Source organism: Lepidochelys kempii, chromosome 3 (assembly GCF_965140265.1).
Source record: "Lepidochelys kempii isolate rLepKem1 chromosome 3, rLepKem1.hap2, whole genome shotgun sequence".
NCBI lineage: Eukaryota > Metazoa > Chordata > Testudines > Cheloniidae > Lepidochelys > Lepidochelys kempii.
In genome coordinates, this window is record NC_133258.1 from 148,598,139 (window position 1) to 148,617,629 (window position 19,491).

General features: G+C 51.0%; 1 protein-coding gene across 3 annotated transcripts in view; it reads left to right on the forward strand.

The window, feature by feature from the left end:
* SLC29A1 (solute carrier family 29 member 1 (Augustine blood group)) overlaps nt 1-19,491 on the forward strand; it is a 57,262-nt gene that overhangs the window by 8,070 nt on the left and 29,701 nt on the right. The window contains exon 1 of one of the 3 annotated variants that reach the window (XM_073338507.1): nt 5,969-5,991. The exons of 1 other annotated variant lie outside the window; for it this stretch is intronic. The gene's annotated coding sequence lies outside the window, so the exon portion shown is untranslated. Of the gene's footprint in view, nt 1-5,968; nt 5,992-14,774; nt 14,908-19,491 lie in introns of those variants that run through there. One more of the 3 variants, XM_073338504.1, reaches the window with a different exon arrangement.

Consider the following 19,491-nt stretch of genomic DNA (forward strand, 5'->3'; position numbering starts at 1 on the left):
CAACTGTAACAAGAGTAATCGATTAAGGTGGGCTATTATCAGCAGGAGAAAAAAAAACTTTTGTAGTGATAATCAGGATGGCCCATTTCAAACAGTTGACAAGAAGGTGTGAGAAACAGTAGGGGGAAAATTAGCACGGGGAAATAGTTTTTAGTTTGTGCAGTGACTCATCCACTCCCAGTCTTTATTCAAGCCTAATTTAATGGTGTCCAGTTTGCAAATTCCAGTTCTGCAGTTTCTCGTTGGAGTCTGTTTTTGAAGTTTTTTTGTTGAATAATTGTGACTTTTAGGTCTGTAATTGAGTGTCCAGGGAGGTTGAAGTGTTCTCTGACTGGTTTTTGAATGTTATTATTCTTGACATCTGATTTGTGTCCATTTATTCTTTTGCGTAGAGACTGTCCAGTTTGGCCAATGTACATGGCAGAGGGGCACCTGATGGCATATATCACATTGGTGGATGTGCAGGTGAAGGAGCCTCTGATAGTGTGGCTGATGTGATTAGGTCCTATGATGGTGTCCCTTGAATAGATATGTGGACAGAGTTGGCAATGGGCTTTGTTGCAAAGATAGGTTCCTGGGTTAGTGTTTTTGTTGTGTGGTGTGTGGTTGCTGGTGAGTATTTGCTTCAGGTTCGGGGGCTGTCTGTAAGCGAGGACTGGCCTGTCTCCCAAGATCTGTGAGAATGAGGGATCATCCTTCAGGATAGGTTGTAGATCCTTGATGATGCACTGGAGAGGTTTTAGTTGGGGGCTGAAGGTGACGGATAGTGGCATTCTGTTACTTTCTTTGTTGGGCCTGTCCTGTAGTAGGTGACTTCTGGGTACTCTTCTGGCTCTGTCAATCTGTTTCTTCACTTCAGCAGGTGGGTATTGTAGTTGTAAGAACACTTGATAGAGTTCTGGAAGGTGTTTGTCTCTGTCTGAGAGGTTGGAGCAAATGGGGTTGTATTGTAGAGCTTGGCTGTAGACAATGGATCGTGTGGTGTGGTCTGGATGAAAGCTGGAGGCATGTAGGTAAATATAGCGGTCAGTAGGTTTCCGGTATAGGGTGGTGTTTATGTGACCATCGTTTATTAGCGCTGTAGTGTCCAGGAAGTGGATCTCTTGTGTGGACTGGTCCAGGCTGATGTTGATAGTGGGATGGAAATTGTTGAAATCATGGTGGAATTCTCCAAAGGCTTCTTTTCCATGAGTCCAGATGATGAAGATGTCATCAGTGTAGTGCAAGTAGAGTAGGGGCATTAAGGGACAAGAGCTGAGGAGGCGTCGTTCTAAGTCAGCCATAAAAATGTTGACATACTGTGGGGCCATGCGGGTACCTATAGAAGTGCCACTGACTTGAAGGTATATATTGAACCCAAATGTGAAATAATTGTGGGTGAGGACAAAGTCCAGCCACCAGGTTTGCTGTGACATCATCGGGGACGCTGTTCCTGACGGCTTGTAGTCCATCTTTGTGTGGAATGTTGGTGTAGAGGGCTTCTACATCCATAGTGGCCAGGATGGTGTTTTCTGGAAGATCAACAATGGATTGTAGTTTCCTCAGGAAGTCATTAGTGTCTCGAAGATAGTTAGGAGTGCTGGTAGCATAGGGTCTGAGGAGAGAGTCTGCATAGCCAGACAATCCTGTTGTCAGGGATACTCAGGAGATCACTTAACCTTTTGGAGCTCTTGTTTCAGGCTGTGTGCAGACTCAGGCAGGCGACTGGGGCTGCACTGAAAGATTTTGTGCATAACCATGGCAGCTAGAGACTGTATCTCTTTAAAATGAAGAGTAAGAGGCTGGAGCTTGAGTCTGTGGGGAGGGATAGCTCCATAGCTGCAGCATCTACAGGTAGTGTGGGTACAGCTTTCTCTGTTGCTGGGGCATTAGCATTAGCAGCGAAGGGGAGAAGGTGTGGGAACACTGCTTACTACTGCAGGCCTTTTTGAATCCACTGTGTGTGTGATGCTGGAGAGGACCAGGTATCCCTGGCAGGGAAGCATGTTAGCCAGACCAAGCGCCTGCAGGGCTGGTAGCTGGGATGTCAGTGTCAGTAGCTCCAAATCCCTGCCCATCCCCAAACACAGGTGGCTCAGTGACATGATTGGATGGGAAGCCCAGAACTCAGGTATGCTGTCAGTGTTACAGCCTGGCATTCCTGGTGGCAAAGCTGGGTCTGGGATGAGCTAAGGTCATGCTAGCCCCGAACCCAGACACTGATTTTGTTCTAGTGCTGCCAAGGAACGGGACATCTGATTGCAGCCGGGGAGGGTCGTCTCCCAGTCCCTTTCTCATCCTTTGGCTGTCAGGGCTGGCATTCAGCAGCTGGGACAAGCAGGTGATGAAAACACAGTGGTATAGTGCATCCTCCCAGGGGCAGTCTGGGTTCCTCTGGCACCCTGCTACCCTGGGGCCATGTGCCAGCTTGGCAGCCCCTGGAGTGCAAGGTGCAGGGAGTAGCTACACAGGAGTGTGGCACTGGATTTTGAAGGAGCAGCGCTCAGTGGGAATGGCTCATTCCGATTTTTAAAGCTCTGTAAGTGTGCCCAGAAGCCGAGGTGATGGGCACATTCTTAGAAATCTGTAAGAAGCCCCCATTTCTGGGGAGCTCATAGGCAGGGAGACAGTACTGCCATGCCAGCTACAGCGGCACCACCTGCACATGGGTGCTGGAGGGCGCAGACGGCACAGCTGCAGGTGCCATAAAATAGGGTTGTGCATGCCGTCCTGTGGGTCAATGGGAGCGGGCATGGAGTCCTGAGCTGGGGAGAGCTGCCTTGGCGGGCAGGAATGGAGGTGCAGGGAGCTGTCCTGCAAGGGGAGCTACCATGCAGTCTCAGAGTGAGGGGGCCTCTGTGACAGCTCCCTCCCCCTGCGGAGGACTTGATCCTTCCCAGCTGTCCATCTCTCCCTCATTGTATTTGATGAGCCTGGCTGGCCTCCAGCAGCCACTCTCAGCAGAGAGCTCTGCTCCTTCTCAGCGCTCTGGCTCCAGCAGCCAAGGAGCTGGCATTCACGTGCAGATTGCACTCGCTGAGCTGGTCTGTCAAGTCCGTGCTCTGCCAGTGCCCTGGGCGGGGGGCAGTGACGTGACCACTGGAATTCACTTGGGGCCTGACAGGCAAGGCGAAAAGGGCTTCCCTGTGGCTGAGGGGGCAGGGCCTGGGTAACGGGGTAAGGGTGATGAATGGGAGGTGGGCAGCCTCCAGCGGTTCATTCCCTCCGCACCTACCCCAGAGCAGCAGGAAGCTGGAAAACCCCATGGGCCCCATGTGAACAGGGGTCACTCCTGGAACCGCTCTACGAACACAAGCCCACATTATACGTAAGGAGTTCGCTGGGGTCTCACTCGGTCCCTCCCAGGTGATGTATACGGGATCTCCTTCCCCCTGCACCCTGCTGTGAGCGTGTAATGCCTGAGGAGTCAGCCATGTGGGCACTGGGCACACTCTGCTCTCAGCACCACAGCAGCAGAGCTGTCCAGCCTCCCCCGCTTGGTGAAGTGGAGCCATTAGGTTTCAGAGTAGCAGCCGTGTTAGTCTGTATTCGCAAAAAGAAAAGGAGTACTTGGGGCACCTTAGAGACTAACCAATTTATCTGAGCATAAGTATGCATCCGATGAAGTGAGCTGTAGCTCATGAAAGCTTATGCTCAAATAAATTGGTTAGTCTCTAAGGTGCCACAAGTCCTCCTTTTCTTGGAGCCATTAGGTGGTTAATTATTACAGTAGGAGGGAGTGAAGGTGTGGCCTGCACTGGAGGGGACAGGAGCTGGGAAGAAGGGAATGTTAGAAGTGGAGGAGTGGCAAAGGGAGTGAAGGGTGCTGGGGGGGACTAAAGAAGGAGGTGTTAGGGGTAGGGGGATTGCAGGAAAGAGAGGGGCTGGGGAGGGAGGTACAGGAGAGGCTGCTGGCATGGGGAAGGGAAGTGGGGAAGGGGGACTGAAGAAGGAGCTACAGGAGAGGCTGCTGGCATGGGGGAGGGAGGTACAGGAGAGGCTGCTGGCGTGGGGGAGGGAAAGGGGGTTGGGGAGGGAGCTACAGGAGAGTCTGCTGGCGTGGGGGAGGGAAATGGGGAATGGGGGCTGGGGAAGGAGGTACAGGAGAGGCTGCTGGCGTGGGGAAGGGAAGTGGGGAAGGGGGACTGGGGAGGGAGCTACAGGAGAGGCTGCTGGCATGGGAGAAGGAGGTGGGAAAAGATCACTTACAAAGCTGGCCTGTCCAGGAGATGGCACCATAGACAGCACTCTTGGCAGGGGGGCAGTTGCTCCCCCATGGGCCTGTGAACTGGGTGGAGTGGAAAGCCCCCTACAGGCTGTGATGGGGGGAAGCCATCAGCCTGTGCCCTGCTTCCTAAGAGAGCGAGTGGCCTTCCCCTCACATACATATAGGGGTGTCCTTCGGTCTAAATGAGTGTGGGAGGAGGGGTCTGGCCAGGAGCAAGGACTGTGTGACCCCAACAGTGTCAGCATTTAGGGGCCCTGCCTCCCAAAGCCTTTAACTCCCCCTCCTTCCCAGCTGTGCCAGACTGCCCTGGTGATTATACAGTGACCAGCAGCTCCCTGGAGCTGCAGTTTGGATTTAGCCTCATGTCATGCTAGTCCCACAGACCCAGCCCCCTCCCACAGTCCACGGGGCACTAGACACCCCTGAGCCTGGCCCTGCTGTGGGGAGGCAGGTGGGCTGAGCTGCCCAAGGGGCCCCTCGCAGGGCTGCTGCCTGACTCACAGACAGTGTGGGTTTGTTTGTGCCCGCTGAGCCGGAAAGGCAGAGCCCACACCTCCGCTGCCCCTCCCAGGATAGCAGAGATGGCTAGAGTCCCACAAGGCCTCACCCAGAGGAGAGTGTCCGTGCCAGAGGGAAGGGACTAGGAGCTCAGGCCAGCGTGGCAAGCACGGGGTTGGTATCGGTTAGTCTGTCTGAGCGCCCCGTCACTGGGCTTACTGCCTGGGGTGGCCTTCTGGGCACAACAGCCACTGTGACCCATTGTGTCTCCATATGCATCATCAGGGACTTAGAGGCACAAGCAGGCTGCCTTGTCTATGCTCCTGGGGGGCACAGAAAGTGCTATCAGCCCCCAGAGGGTATCTGGGACTCGGTGAGCAGCCCTATCCGCATGCGGGAGGGAGGGCGTCAAAACAGTTGCTCTGCTTTTAGGAAGGGAATCATACGTACAGGTGCGTTCTGTCATTCCCCAGCAGAGGGCAGTCATCACATGCATTTGCATGGCCACTGAGCCCTGTGAAAATAGTTATTAGTTCTGACCCCTTCTACTGGAGCCAGGGCTGGGTCTAGGCCCCCACAATACAGCATGGACCTGACCCTGCCTGGCTCTTAGCTAGGAGCTGTGCAGTGATGGGGGAGCCAGTGATAAAAGTATGAAAGGGAAACATGCGGGCTGTGTCTAGAGGACCTTCCCGGCACTTAGCTGTGAATTACCTCCCCAGAGAAGGAGGCCCTAGGCTGGACAGAGCCCTGGGGGATGTGCTGTAGGGCCTAATCCTGCCTTGCCCTCCTTGGGAGGGATTAGGTGGAATCTACTAAGGCATCTCCCATCTCTGACTTCTCTGCTGATTTGAAGCCTCACTTTTATCCACAGCCTGCTCTAGGCAGCTGCTTCTAGCAAAAGCTTATTGGAGAGACAATTGGAGTGGAACTGGACTGGCTTATGGCAGCTGGGCAGCCAGAATTCTCACCTGCTATCAGCAGCTTGTGCTGCAGCTTCTCAGCATTCAGCTAAAATAAATCTGTAGCCCTTCAGATTGTGAAGGAAAAACTTCAAATCGTGACACAAATGTCAGCAATGCCTAAGTCTGCAGAGAGCCTGATACAGGTGCTCTAGGACATGTGAACTGCCCCCATTCTTCTCTGTGAGGTGTTAATTATGATCAAGGTGAGGATCATGTAAATGTCAGCCTTGTTAACTATTTCACTTCAGGTTGAATCATGCAAGAAAGGAGAGGGAAGATCACACTGAAGATCTGCACAGTCCACTATGAGTGATGATGCCAGTGAGTAGAACTCAAGCTGTGGGCAGAGCTTGGGAGAGGACTGTGACATACTCTTCCCTGGAAACAAACCAGCCCGCAAAAAGAAACCAAGTTAGTTTCCCAGCTGTCCTGCCACCTCTTCCTCACTTTCTGTTCAAACACACAAGGGCCAACCTCTGCTTTGAGCTGTCATCCTCTGTCAAGGGGCTATTCAATCAGCCAGCCAGCTCCCCCTGGCTCTTTCCCACGAAACCTCTAAGCTTTCATGTAATAGATGTGATGGTGGATTTGCCATGCCCATAGATCTCTGACCCAGCCTGGCAAAGTGAGGAGGTAAAAATAAAATAATGCATCACCCCTGCTCTGCACCCCATCCCCAGAACCTAAGGACACACCAGGCGGCTGCTGCTGTTTCTTCGGTTGGTGTTTTTTAATAGAGACACTCATATTGTTTATTTTTGTCTACAAATGAATCATCAGCAGATGTTAAAGTCACATTTTTAACCTAATTGCTAGGCCCCAGCTTGTGGGTTTATTTCCCATTGTCAGTAACTGGCTGGCAATTGAAATAGTTCCAGCGCCACTTGGGACAGCTGATTAAAACACACATGCCCCCTTCCCCTTTTTGATAAGAACAGCAGTGAAAAGGCAGTCATTTCCTGCATCTGTAGGGACATGCAGAGTGGGATTCTGCTCCAGATGCACCCTTTCATCATGGCTGTGCCCTCAGCCCCACTCCTTGCCACCCGCCACCCCTCTCTGTTTTTAATAAACTCTCTGTCGGTTTCCCAGCAGCTCCTGATTCTCAGCACTATTCATAGCTGGTGATTTAAGGGGCTGCTTCCAGCTTTGAGATGGGAAACATCTGTTACACCACTCAACCCATTTCTCCCAGAGCCAGGGCAAGGCTAGCATGTTCCAGTTTCAGGATCAGGGCAGGGGCCGCTGCTGCAAACTAGTGTGTGATCCACTACAAGGCTCCACAGCTGTGCAGGGCTTCAAGGAGGCAGCTGCTCTACACTGGATGTGGTAAGTGAGCGCTCTAGCCCATCCAGCAGCTCTGTCCCCGCTACTGTCCTCCCTACTGCAGCATGGCCTGCTCTGCAGTGCACAACAGATGGTTGGTTAAGACCAGGTGTGCTTGGGAGACTAGATTCTGGGTCTCATGACTGGTAGTGAGGGATTAGCTCAGCAAGCTGGCTCCAGGTGTGCTAAGAGGGCCTGCGGGCCAGCGAGGGTTTCCGCAGTCCCAAGGATGCAGACCATGGCAGAGTGACTTGCATGGCTAGTTTTATGGACTTGTTTTTGTGTTAATGAGACACTAATGACACAAGTCCTGTGCTTCTGCCTTTGCTCCTATAGAGCCCTTTGCAGCAGGGTGACCTCTTGGCATCCTGCCCATAGCTGTCAGGCCCGGGGAGCTTAGAACAGGAAATCCACTTGGAGAAAACCCTGAATGGATTTGGTGACAACAGGTGCCAGGTTGATCTCTGCAGACGGGTGGCCTCTACACACAGAGCCAAGGACTTGCCCAGGCCAGTGTAGTGGTCCTCAGCCCTGCTGTGCAGGGACCCTCTCTAGACAGGAGCTCCATCTTAGTGGTTCCTTGGCCTCTGCTGAGACTGCCAGCAAGTGGGCCAATAAGTGCCAAAAGTGATGGTGGTTTTTGTGTCATGGACACACGTCCCCCAGGAACTGGGCTGAGAATCCACCAACTCACATAGTTCACACGTGGGCCCTCGAACATCTGTCAGAAGAGGACAACTCAGTCACTGCTGACCGGAGCTGTAACTGGAATCAGCAGTAGCCTAGAGGATAAAGGCTCCTTGCCCCCAGACTCCTATGCTCTCCAGTACCTTCTAAACTGAGCTCTGTTTTGGAACAAAATGATGGAGGGGTGACCCCAGGACCTCTTGGTGCCAACTGGCAAAGGGCATGGGAACGCATAAGAGTTACAGGCTTGTGATTCCTCATTTGTAGGTGTCTATAGATCCTTGTCTCTGCTGCTCTTGTCTATACAGGGAAGGGGTGCTAGGCAGCCCCAGACTGTGTTACAACAGCAATACTAGATTTTGCCTGTGCATTAGGGAGCAAACAGTACTTCACTAGCAAGCAAAGTCTAGTAGCTAAAGCCGTTTGGAAGTCCAGATGCTTTTCCAGGCTCAGTAAGGGAATATTGTCATGTTATTAGAGCGGGAGACTGATACTTTAGAACTCCTGGGCTATGTTTCCAGTTCTGCCACTGACACATTTGTGTGAGATTGGGCAAGACGTTTTAATCTCTCTGCACTTCAGTTTCTCCATCTGTAACCCCAGGATAGTGCTCGTACTCTACATGTTGTGGAAGGGTTGTGAGGGTTAGTTAATGAATGATTGTAAAGTATTTCAGATCTCCAGACAAAAGGTTCTGTATGGGTGCAAAGTGTAAAGGATTCTAAACAGACTGAGATCATACAAATATTGACCAGCTCTAGGGCCCTAGAAATCAAATATTGGCCAAGGGGAAAAAAATAGACCCTGAGATTATCTGGTGTATTGCCCAATGCCTAGGGCAAATCCCATTTTCTGCTGCTGCCCTCGAAGACAGGTGTTTGTTTTTTTCCCTTTGGGTTTTGTTACTTAAGTAGAAGACACTGAATGGCTGAAAACAAATGAAGCTTTTGTTAAACTTTTTGCAGGAAATGGGATGTGTAAAAGGAGATCATGTAGCACATTTTTTATGGATTTTAAAAGAAATAACTGAAGGGGAAGGATACAAATGGCCCATTTGTGAGGAGTTTTCTGTCCATCGCTCCACACTTTGGAAAGTTTCAGAAGCTCCAGTGGGCTGCATCATGGTTCTGGTGCAAGCGGGGTTGGCTTGTAGCTGTGCCACCCTAGAAACAGTGCAGGGGGAGGTCTTAGAGAGGAACAGCGTCCTCTTTGCTTCCCCCTTGCTCCAGAATTGTTGCTGGCCTGTAGCAGAAGCAAATTGTGATGACACCATGAGGGTTCAGCTGTGTTAATGAGAACATTACAGGGGCTGGAGCCAATGCACTGCCCTGCCCCATCCATCAGGTCAGGAAGGAGTAGTGGGCACACAGCCCCCAGTTATGCCTGTGTATCTTCCCTAGGGAGGCTATGCAGGGATATAAGGGGGGCTCTTACTTCCCCTTAGACTCCAAGGCAGCAATTGTAATCCAGAACACAGTTTAGCTCAGTGTGCGGTAGCTATAATTTGTAAAGTTCTCAGTGCTGATTTCTGCACAAAGCCCTGGTTTTCTCCAGGATTGAGCAAAGGTATCTTAGGTTACTGTGGGTGTTTGTTCCTGCCAAATAGCTTAGACGCAGTGCTGTGATGGCGCGTGAATCTTTCTTTCTTTTTTTTTTTTTTTTGGTCAGTGACTGAGATATTATTGGAAAGATATTTGGCAAGACTGTAGCTGCTCAAGTGGGGGCTCCTAGCTGCATGTGGATTAGGTGGAGTCACAGGATACAGGGTGATTCATCTGCCTTGTAATGAAAACCCTTCCACATGAACTGCAAGTCACTAATTACACTTCAGATCCAGGGCTACTTAACAGAATTAGCGTCACCTTCAAACGCACTCCTGTCTCTCGCTGTGATGTGAGTTACACAACAAAGGCAGACGTGTTCGTAAATATCATTGAGTGGATGCTGCCCTGAAATGACTTTCAATTCACCTAATTGAGTGAAGCCTGCTTCAGTTCTGCCTTTGGCAGTTGCCAGAAGTTTTTGTTTGCTAGGTGGAGTTTAAAGAAGTAGCCCAACCATTTGGATTTCCGTTCTTGGGTAAGTTCTCATAACAACATTGACTTGCCTACCTGCCTTGCAGTGCTGTTGTAGCTGTGTCGAGTCCAGGATATCAGAGAGACAAGTTGGGTGAGGTAATATCTTTTATTGGACCAACTTCTGTTGGTGAGAGAGACAAGCTTTTGAGCCACACAGAGCTCTACTTCAGGTGTAAGCTCGAAAGCTTGTCTCTCTCTCCAACAGAAGTTAGTCCAGTGGAAGATATTACCTCACCCAAGGCCCTGCTCCTGCAATTGGATCCACAGGGGCCAAGGGTTTGCCTGAACAGATCCAGTTGCAGGATCAGGGCCTCTGTGTGCATACAATACTTTGAAAATAAAAACTGCTATGTCCTTCTGTCATTTCCTACATTCTGCTGGGCTTGTGTCTTCTGGTGGCCACTGATGGCTGCTGTGCGATTTGGCACTAATGGATTTTAAGCTTAGAGACTCTACTGAAGGGAAATTTATTCCTGTGCTTGGAAGCTCCGGCGTCTCTTGCAGAGGTCTGTGAATGAATTAGATGATGTCTGTCGAGTACTTTGAAGCTTGAAAGCGCTAAATACTATGTTGATTGTGAACCCTTTGGGGAACACAGTGGGATATAAATGTCCGGTCCTGAAGTAGAAACTTCCTATGACATCCTCCCAGATGGAGGTGGTGTCTCCCTTCCCCTTGCATTCTGACTGTCCACATCCCTGAGAGCACTCGCTTCCTGAAATTACAGGGGCACAAATAACAGCTTTGTGGATGACTTGCTCAGAGAGTTTGTGGAATCTACAGCAGATTGTTACCTTGGATTTTTGCTTCAGTTTACAGTTCTGAGCCCTGAGTGCAGAGGTCTCAAGAGGACATGCGGGGCCTGATCTTCAGAGGGGCTGAGCACCCATAGACTTCAGTGAGACCTTCTGGTGCGTCTCAGACCCATTGCACTTGAAACAGAAGGCATATTAAGTTAGAGATCATTAACTCTTAGGTTTGCTGAAGCGCAGGGGCAAGTCTCTGTCTGATCTTGTTTGTTTCTGTTGGCCTCTGAGTCTTATTTTAGGTTCTGTCTGTCTTTACTCCTACAGTAAGATTTTTCCCTGACAGAGTTCCCATCACTCAAGACATGTCAATTTAGAGGGGAGAAAGCTCTGAGAAGTAGGCTATAGGACAGGCTCCATACACTTCTGGCAAGATGGGCCTGAATTCTGCAGCGTGACCCCTTGATTCTGCAACATTCTGATGTAGCAGATGGGAGATTCGTTAAGAGCTTCATTTACATGACAAAAGAAGGCTTTGAATGACTTTGATTTGAAATGAATAATACCCTCAGATCAGCAGCCCCTGTGTTGTTTATGTTGATATTCAGTCTCAGAGTCAGTGCCTCATTAAGGTGAATGGGGTGGTTCATCCCTCTCCGAGCTATTGTTTCCGGCTGTTTGCAGACTCAGGCATCACTGCTTTGGTTACATTTGGATCATATTTTCAAGGCTTTTTTGCAACTGTAAGGGCTACAAACATTTTCTTTTTTTAAATTAAAGTGCAATGCTGGAGCATGATTCTTCAACCAGGGTTGGATTCTGGAACATATTCCACAGCTGCAGAAGTCTGACTACAGAGAATAATCTTGCCCTGGGATATGGAGAGGCTGGGATCTACTGGAGGTTTTTCCATCTTTAATTTCTGTCACCATCTGAAGCTGACAAAAAGTCAGATGGGTTTTTTGTGTGTGTCTTAATAACATAAGATGGCTGCAATAGGAGGGATTTTGGGTAAGCAGTTGCAGTTTCCGTTTCCTGCCATTGCCGTTGGTTCTGGGTTCTTGTGACCACTGTTCCCTCTAAGCTGTGTGCATGTGCGCACGCACACAGATCCTAACCCCCCCCACACACAGTGAAACACCGCGCACACAAAAATTTTCACAGAAGAAATTTTTTTGCACACATGGCCTGTCAAAAATTAGAGGGAACGTTGCTTGTGACCTCATTGTCTAGTTGAGTTACACATAGGAAGGGGTGCTGTGTACTGAGAGCATATGATTACATTTGTGTGCTAATTTCCAGGGCACAAGCAGAGGTTGCTTTTAGTACAACGGTGTGTTTAGAGCCAGTCTAATCAGTTTAATCACTGTATGTCAGCTGGAAATATGACTGATTGTGTTTGCTCTGATCAATGGTTGGCTTGGACTGGTTTGTGGTGAGACAAAGTAACTGACTTCTCTGATGCGTCCCCTATAAGATTTGATTTTTTTTAAAAAAAATCTAGATCTCACGGTTGCAAAGGTGACCCCAGTGGCAGGCCATCTTAGGGCTTGTCTACACTACCTGCTGGATCAGCAGTATAGACGCGATAAATCAATCGCTGAGCACCCTCCAGTTGACTCCGGTACTCCACCAGAATGAGAAGTGCAAGCGGAGTCAACGGGAAAGCATCAGCTGTCGACTTACCGCAGTGAAGACACTGCCGTAAGTAGATCTAAGTACGTCGACTTCAGCTACGCTATTCACGTAGTTGAAGTTGCGTATCTTAGATCGACCCCACTCGGTAGTGTAGACAAGCCCTAAGTCTGCAGACAGGTGACTTGAAACAAACTTATAGATTAGATTGGCTCCTAGCTCTTTAGGAGTAATGACTGCCCTATGGATATGGGGTTAACCCTAATGATGATTGAATACAAGTATCTCTCTCTTGTGCATCCTGTAGGGTCAACCCCTACAATGGCAAAGAAAGAGGTGGACAAATTGGAAAGAGCCCAGAGGAGAGGGGGAAAAAAAATTGGTCAAAGGTTTGGAAAACCTGACTTATGTGGAAAGTTAAAAAACTTGGGCATGTTTAGTCTTGATAAAAGAAGATTGAGGGGGGACCTGGTAACAGTCTTCAAATATGTTAAGGGCTGTTAACAAGAGCACCTGTCCTCTTTATCTCCTTGACCTACCTGAAGGTAGGACAAGAAGTGCTTGACTTAATCTGCAGCAAGGGAGATTTAGGCTGGATAATAGGAAAAAGCTTTCTAACTATAAGGGTAGTTAAACTCTGTATTAGGTTTCCAAGTGAGGCTGTGGAATCCCCATTACTGGAGGTTTTTTAATAACAGGTTAGACAAACACCTGTCCGGGAGGGTCTGGGTATACTTGGTCCTGCCTCAACACAGGGGGTGGACTGGATGATCTCTTGAGCTCCCTTCCCCTACACGTCTATGATTCTATAATGCATTTAGATTAGGTACTAAGTAGTGGTATTTCTAATGGGGATGGCTAACTCAGTTTAGGAATATACCTTTTTTTCTAGTTTAGACGTACCCTACGGGGCAAGCCTCAGCAAAACGGCCTTGCCTAGACTAGGTTTATGATGGGATGTTCACTTGCTGAAGTCTGACCTACACATATTTGGGTGGGGGCTGTGTTTTGTTTTACTAATATAGTTACACTGGTGCAACCCCTCCTGTGGACGTAGTTATGTTGGTGTAAAGGTGCCTTTTGCCAGTATAGCTTATTCCCATAAGGAAGGGGAATACCTATCCTGGTCTGAAGCACATTTGTACACATATAACTGTGTCACACTAGGAGGTTGCACTGCACTGACTGTACCAGTATAGGTAAAGTTAGGTAAAGCTTTAGTCTCTCCGCCCTCCAACGTGTGCTAACGTCACACCTTCACTCCTAGTCTAGAGAAGGTCTGAGACAGAGTCAGCATACGTGTTCCGGTGCTTTGGGAAATGTATTGCAACATGCACCCAGCCTGGGGACAGCCAACGTGGGACGTCAGCCAGAAGCGGAACTGGTCTGATGAGGTAGGCAGAGACTCGCACCGGGGAGGTTGTGTGTAGGGAGTTGAGCTCCTTCAGTCCATGCCACTTGGTTTTGAAGAACGGTGTTCTGAAGCAGAGGAAGGATGGCTTATTTGTTCAAACACTGGCTTGGGAGCCAGGAATCCTCTGCCCCGACTCACCGTGTGACTTTACGCAAGTCATTGTCCCTCCTGTGTGCTATAGTTTCCCCATCTACAAGCTGAGGAGCAGGATCCTAAACCATGCAGTGGGCCTGAAAAGCTGAATTCACTGATGTCTGTAAAGTACTTTGGGATCCTCACATGGAAGGGGCCAAAAATGGGCAGAGCAATCATTATTGAGTGATGCTAGAACAGCTGTTCAGAGTAGCAGGGATTCTGAGAAGTAGGCCAGTTAGAAACAGTTCTGCTCCTGGTCCTGTGCATTCCTCTCCCTGACTGCTGCGTGCTGGGGACTACAACGAGAAAATAAGCTCTTTGCCCCTTTGGAGGCTTCTTGCTCCTCCGCATGGGGCTGCAGTGGGGGTGGCAGTGCTGTGACCCTCAGGATCCTGAGCTCAGCTGGGGAATAAGCCCAGGAGTAGCAGATGAGGGGGCAAAGAGCCTGTTTTCATGCCAGATCCCCTGTGCAGCACACAATGAATGGAGAGGAGGAAGCCAGCTTGACTCCCAGCAGAATTTCTAGGAGGCGCCGGTGGCTCACGAGTTTCTGGAATGATAAATAAACCCTGGCATCTCCTGGCTCCTGCTGCCTGTTTAATAGGCACCCAGGACAGAGTGGGGTTTATTGAAGAGGAGAAGGGCTCTCTGCCAAGGGCTGTGGTGCCTGGCAGACAACTCAAGAGCCTTGTTAAGATTCATCCCCAGCCCCTAGCTTTGGAAATATCCATGACCCACTTTGGGCCCTGGGCTGGTTCCTGAGTGGAGGAGGCTGCACCTGGTGCCCTGCAGAGGGGAAGAGCAAGGAATGCTTTAGTGGGTGGGCATCAGAGAACAAGCGAGGGGGTGGTGCCCGCCAGAGTGGAAGGACTGCCGGTTGCGAGGAGGAGCAAGGGAGCTAGGGAGGGTGCGGGTACCAGCCACGAAGCGGAGAGGGACAGAGGAAGGTGCCAGCCTGGGGCAGAGGGAGGGTATCTGGGGAAGGAGAGGGTGGAGGGGAAGGTGCTGCGGGGGCAGTGAGGGCACCGGCCTGGGGCCGAGGGAACAGGGAGGTCTGAGCCTGGGGGAGGAGAGGAAGGAGGGTATGGGCGGAGCCGGAGCAGCTCGCTGGCTACATGTGGCTCCCTCCACCACCCAGGCAATCAGCAGCCGCAGCAGCGCGGGAGCGGACTGAGAGCCCGTCGGAGTGTGGCCACGCGGAGCCGTCCCGGAGCAGGTGGGTGAGGCTGGGCCACCGACCCCCTTCCTGCGCCGCCGCCGCCGCCCTGGGACAGGCGGGACATCAGCCGCTGGCGGCGGGGGGGCGGACTGCGCGCTCCGGGGAAGCAGAGTCCACCCCCCCCCCGCCCCGCTCATCCCCCAGTAGGAGAGGAAGGGGCCCGATCCCGATGGGGGGAGGGGGCTCTGACCCGCTTGCCTGGCTCGCGGGTAGGGGAGGCCGAGCTGCTCCTTGCCCAGCACATGGGTCCCCGGCACTAGCGACCGAGCAGCGGGTGTTGCGGGTCGGTGCCCCCTCCCCTCTCCTTCCCACAAGCCGCTCCCCCGTCTCTCTCCTGCCAGCCACGTGTAAATCTGCTTCCTGCTGCTGTACGCAGATGCCTCGGGCAGAGCCTGCCCCATTGCTGGTCGTCACCCCAGGAGTTTGTGGAGTAACCGAAGCAGGCACTTCTTCGGGTGTGGGGGTGTGTCCCAGTTCACCAACAGTGTCACCGCCTGAACGTCTCGGGCACAGGAAGCTAGCAGCACCCAGTGGACGGGGCGTGGGTAGGGAGGTGCCAGTTGCCAGTTCCTTGGAGTAGGGCAAGGAAGTGGAATGTGTTAGGAGCGTGTTTTTCCCCAAAGCCAGGCAATGGTCGTTAACCCTTGCGGCACTGCTCCCTGTCCGAGGTGGGGCTGAATGTCCCTGTAATGATTACTGCTGGGGCAGCGGGTGGGAGGTGGTGGCGGCGGTGTCCCAACTGTACCATGCAGCCTGGCCCAGGCGCTGGACTTTACCGTGTACCGCCGTGGCACTGGGCAGGGGTGGATGTCTTCAGTGCCCACGATGGGAGCGGCTGTTTGGGGCTGCTCATGTTGTTGCTCTTAGGTCAGTAGTACCCACCATTGTGTGTGGGGCGCTTTACAAACATGCGGGATTAAGGCAAGATCCCAGCCCCGAGGAATATACAGTCTGCCGTGGGCAGATCCAGCCCAATAAGGGTGTAGGCAGTGCTGGAGAGGAGAGCAGTGCTGGAAGGGGAGGTGGAAGAAGGAAGCTCTGAAGGAGGTTTGGTGTGTGGGACTAGGGAAGCTGCTGTGTTCTGATGGCTGTGGGGAGCTAGAGTGCTCTCTTTGTAACCCCTTTGTGTCACATGGATTCAGTTTGGAAGGCTCTTGTGTAAGAGGAGCTGGAAGGTGGTCTGGGGTAGCTTCCTGTATCTGGCCCTGCTGCCTCGTCTCCTGCACTCCCCCTGGTTAGTGGCTGTAGAGGATGACCAAGGTAGGAATTGCTCTGAATGGGGTGACCAGACACCCCGGAAATTTTAGTGAGCATCTCTTTCTTTTCCTGAGAGTGACAACTGTATTAATAGTGAATCTGATAGGAGCAGGACCAGAGACCGCCACACACTGGACCCTGCGCCCACCCCTCCTTAGTAGACTTTATAGAAGCCAGATGGGGGTATCCCAACCTTGCTGGGCACTAGTGCCAGTTTAGCTGACTAAGATCTCAGTTGTACCAGCCATTGCCCACTCTCTGAGTGGGGCACCTTCCAGCTATGAGTTGGGGGTGATGGTGACCAGGCTCTGGGGTCGGCCCTGAGACTCATCATGAGTGTCGACCCCCAATCCCACACCTGGCAGGTTCCCTTGGGTTAGAGGTATGCAAGTCATCCAAATGTCACAGCTGGGATATGCTTCCCTTTTCATCCTGAGCAGCAAGCTGCCTCCCTAGGCCTGTCCCTTGAGCTAGCTGGAGCAGACAGCTCCCTTATTGTCCAGGGTCTATGCCAAAACATGAAATCCCCAGTCCCTCTTGTGAAATCCCAGAACATGTAATCCTCTTGTCTCTGTGGCAGCAGCCAGCTCCTGCCCTAAATAGCTTTGAGTTTCTCAGGGCTTGTCTTCACTCGGTTAACTTGAGTCCTGTCCACACACCCACAACCCTGACTGGAGTGTGGCCCTTCAGGGGTATAAGTTAAAGCTTGAGTGAGCAAAACTCACCAGTCGCTAACGTGACCACTCTGTAATGCGGACGCAAGCTAGCTCCACCCAGGTGCTGCTAGTCCTCCAGTGCCTTCCCACGATTCACTGGGAAAGAATTCAAAGAGCGGCTTAGTTTACTGCAGCACAAGGAGCCATGGGAAACAGCTCCAGCAATCACAGAGCTAGTCTGCACTGCAAAGTTAGGTCGACCTAGCTAAGTCACTCAGGGGTGTGAAAAATTCACTCCCCTACGAGACGTATTGAAGTTGACCTAAGCCCTCGTGTAGACACTGCTAAGTCGACAGAAGAATTCTTCTGTACATCTAGCTACCGCCTCTCAGAGGGGTGGATTTACTGCAGTGATGGAAGAACGCTTCCCATCACTGCAGTAGTGTCTACATTACAGCGGTCTGACTGCAGTTGTGCTGTTGTAGGGTTTCTAATGTAGATGTACCCTTAGTGCTACACGCGAGTGAGTGCAGAGCCAGTGAAGACACAGCAGCTGGCATGTTATGTCATAGTGTGGCTGCTGTCACTCAAGCTAGGCCAACTTGAGAGGAGTAACTTGAGCATAGATCACACGAGTTAGCTCTGCAGGGAAGACAAACCTTCAGAAATGGGAGGGTGAGGAGTTGGGTGAGAAGGAATCTGCTTCAACCCACACAGCAGGGCTGGGATCCCAGGCACAGGAAGTGAGGAGCTTGGGTCTTGCAGGGTGTCCCTGCACCTCCTCCCCTTACCAAGCTACTTAATGAGAGGAAGAATCCTACCATGAGGAATTAATGCTAGTACCTCATTATCTCCTGGGTGGAGGATGTTAATCAATTGGCTAGTGCTGGCGGGTTAGTATTATTGTTCAGTCACTTGAGGACTTGGCCTAGCCTGACCTTCCTCCTCACTGTGATTGCCTGGAAGCCGGAACACACGGAGCAGGGCCTCCTACGTGCAGTCCAGAGTCTTCCACCTTCTGCAGTTAGCCCCACATCCTAGGTTGTCCAAGGAGGAGGAAGCTACTGGCTGTGACAGAAAGGGGAGCCTTCGGGGCTACAGACCCTGGGCTACCAAGGAGTTTGGGTGGCTGATGGGAACCTGAAAGCCCCAAGAGCCAGGAGCCGGATGGGCAAGGGATCAGCAAACCAGAACCCCGCCTGCTTTCTGTGGCACCCTCAGTGAAATGGAACCATCTCCCCAGAAAGCTTAGATTTAGACAAATAAGCATTCTGTGACAGAAAGCCAGTCCCATGGATAATTTCTGACCAGCTCTAGTTGGGAGTGAAGTTCACAAGGTGAGGAAACTGGGATGTGCAGAGGGAAGAGAGGAGAACACAAAGGCAGGGAAGAGGGAGAGAAACAAAGGAGGGTGGGGGAAAGGAAGAGAAATGAATCCGAGATAGTCATGGCTCTAAAGGGGAACGTGTTCTCCCACTGAGTGATGCTGTGCAAAGAACTGATCATCACACAGCTTGCTTAGTACATAAGGGCCTGTGCTCCCGTTGATCTTTGTGCAACCCATCCCTGGGAGAACACTGTCATAACCTCATACACCAGCCCAGAATTAAAATGGAGTTCAGCCTTCTCCGCAGTGAGTTAACACCTTTGCCATAGACCTTGCAGGCCGGCTCAGAATCTGAACTGCACCACCTTGTCTGGCTTCTCCAGCCGCTTGCACTGCTCCAGCTGGAGGTGTGTGCCAATGCCACACCCTGTTTAACAACAACAGGCAGAGCCCAGCTGTTTCCATCCACCCTGGAAGCCAGATAACACAGTGATGCTGCGGGACGGTCTAGTCCAGGGGTCGGCAACCTTTCAGAAGTGGTGTGCCAAGTCTTCATTGATTCACTCTAATTTAAGGTTTCGCATGCCAGTAATACATATTAACATTTTTAAAAGGTCTCTTTCTATAAGTCTATAATATAGAACTAAACTATTGTTGTATATAAAGTAAATAAGGTTTTTAAAATGTTTAATGACAGGTTTCAGAGTAACAGCTGCATTAGTCTGTATTCTCAAAAAGAAAAGGAGGACTTGTGGCACCTTAGAGACTAACACATTTATTTGAGCATAAGCTTTCGTGAGCTACAGCTCACTTCATCGGATGCATACTGTGGAAAGTGTAGAAGATCTTTTTATACACACAAAGCATGAAAAAATGGGTGTTTACCACTACAAAAGGTTTTCTCTCCCCCCACCCCACTCTCCTGCTGGTAATAGCTTATCTAAAGTGATCACTCTCCTTACAATGTGTATGATAATCAAGGTGGGCCATTTCCAGCACAAATCCAGGAGAGTGGGTTGGTGGGGGGGGAACCTGGATTTGTGCTGGAAATGGATGACGGATGACACAACACTCTCACAAACATTGGGAGACAGGCCAGTCCTTGCCTACAGACAGCCCCCCAACCTGAAGCAAATACTCACTAGCAACCACACACCACACAACAGAACCACTAACCCAGGAACCTATCCTTGCAACAAAGCCGGTTGCCAACTGTGCCCACATATCTTTTCAGGGGACACCTAATAACATCAGCCACACTGTCAGAGGCTCGTTCACTTGCACATCCACCAATGTGATATATGCCATCATGTGCCAGCAACGCCCCTCTGCCATGTACAT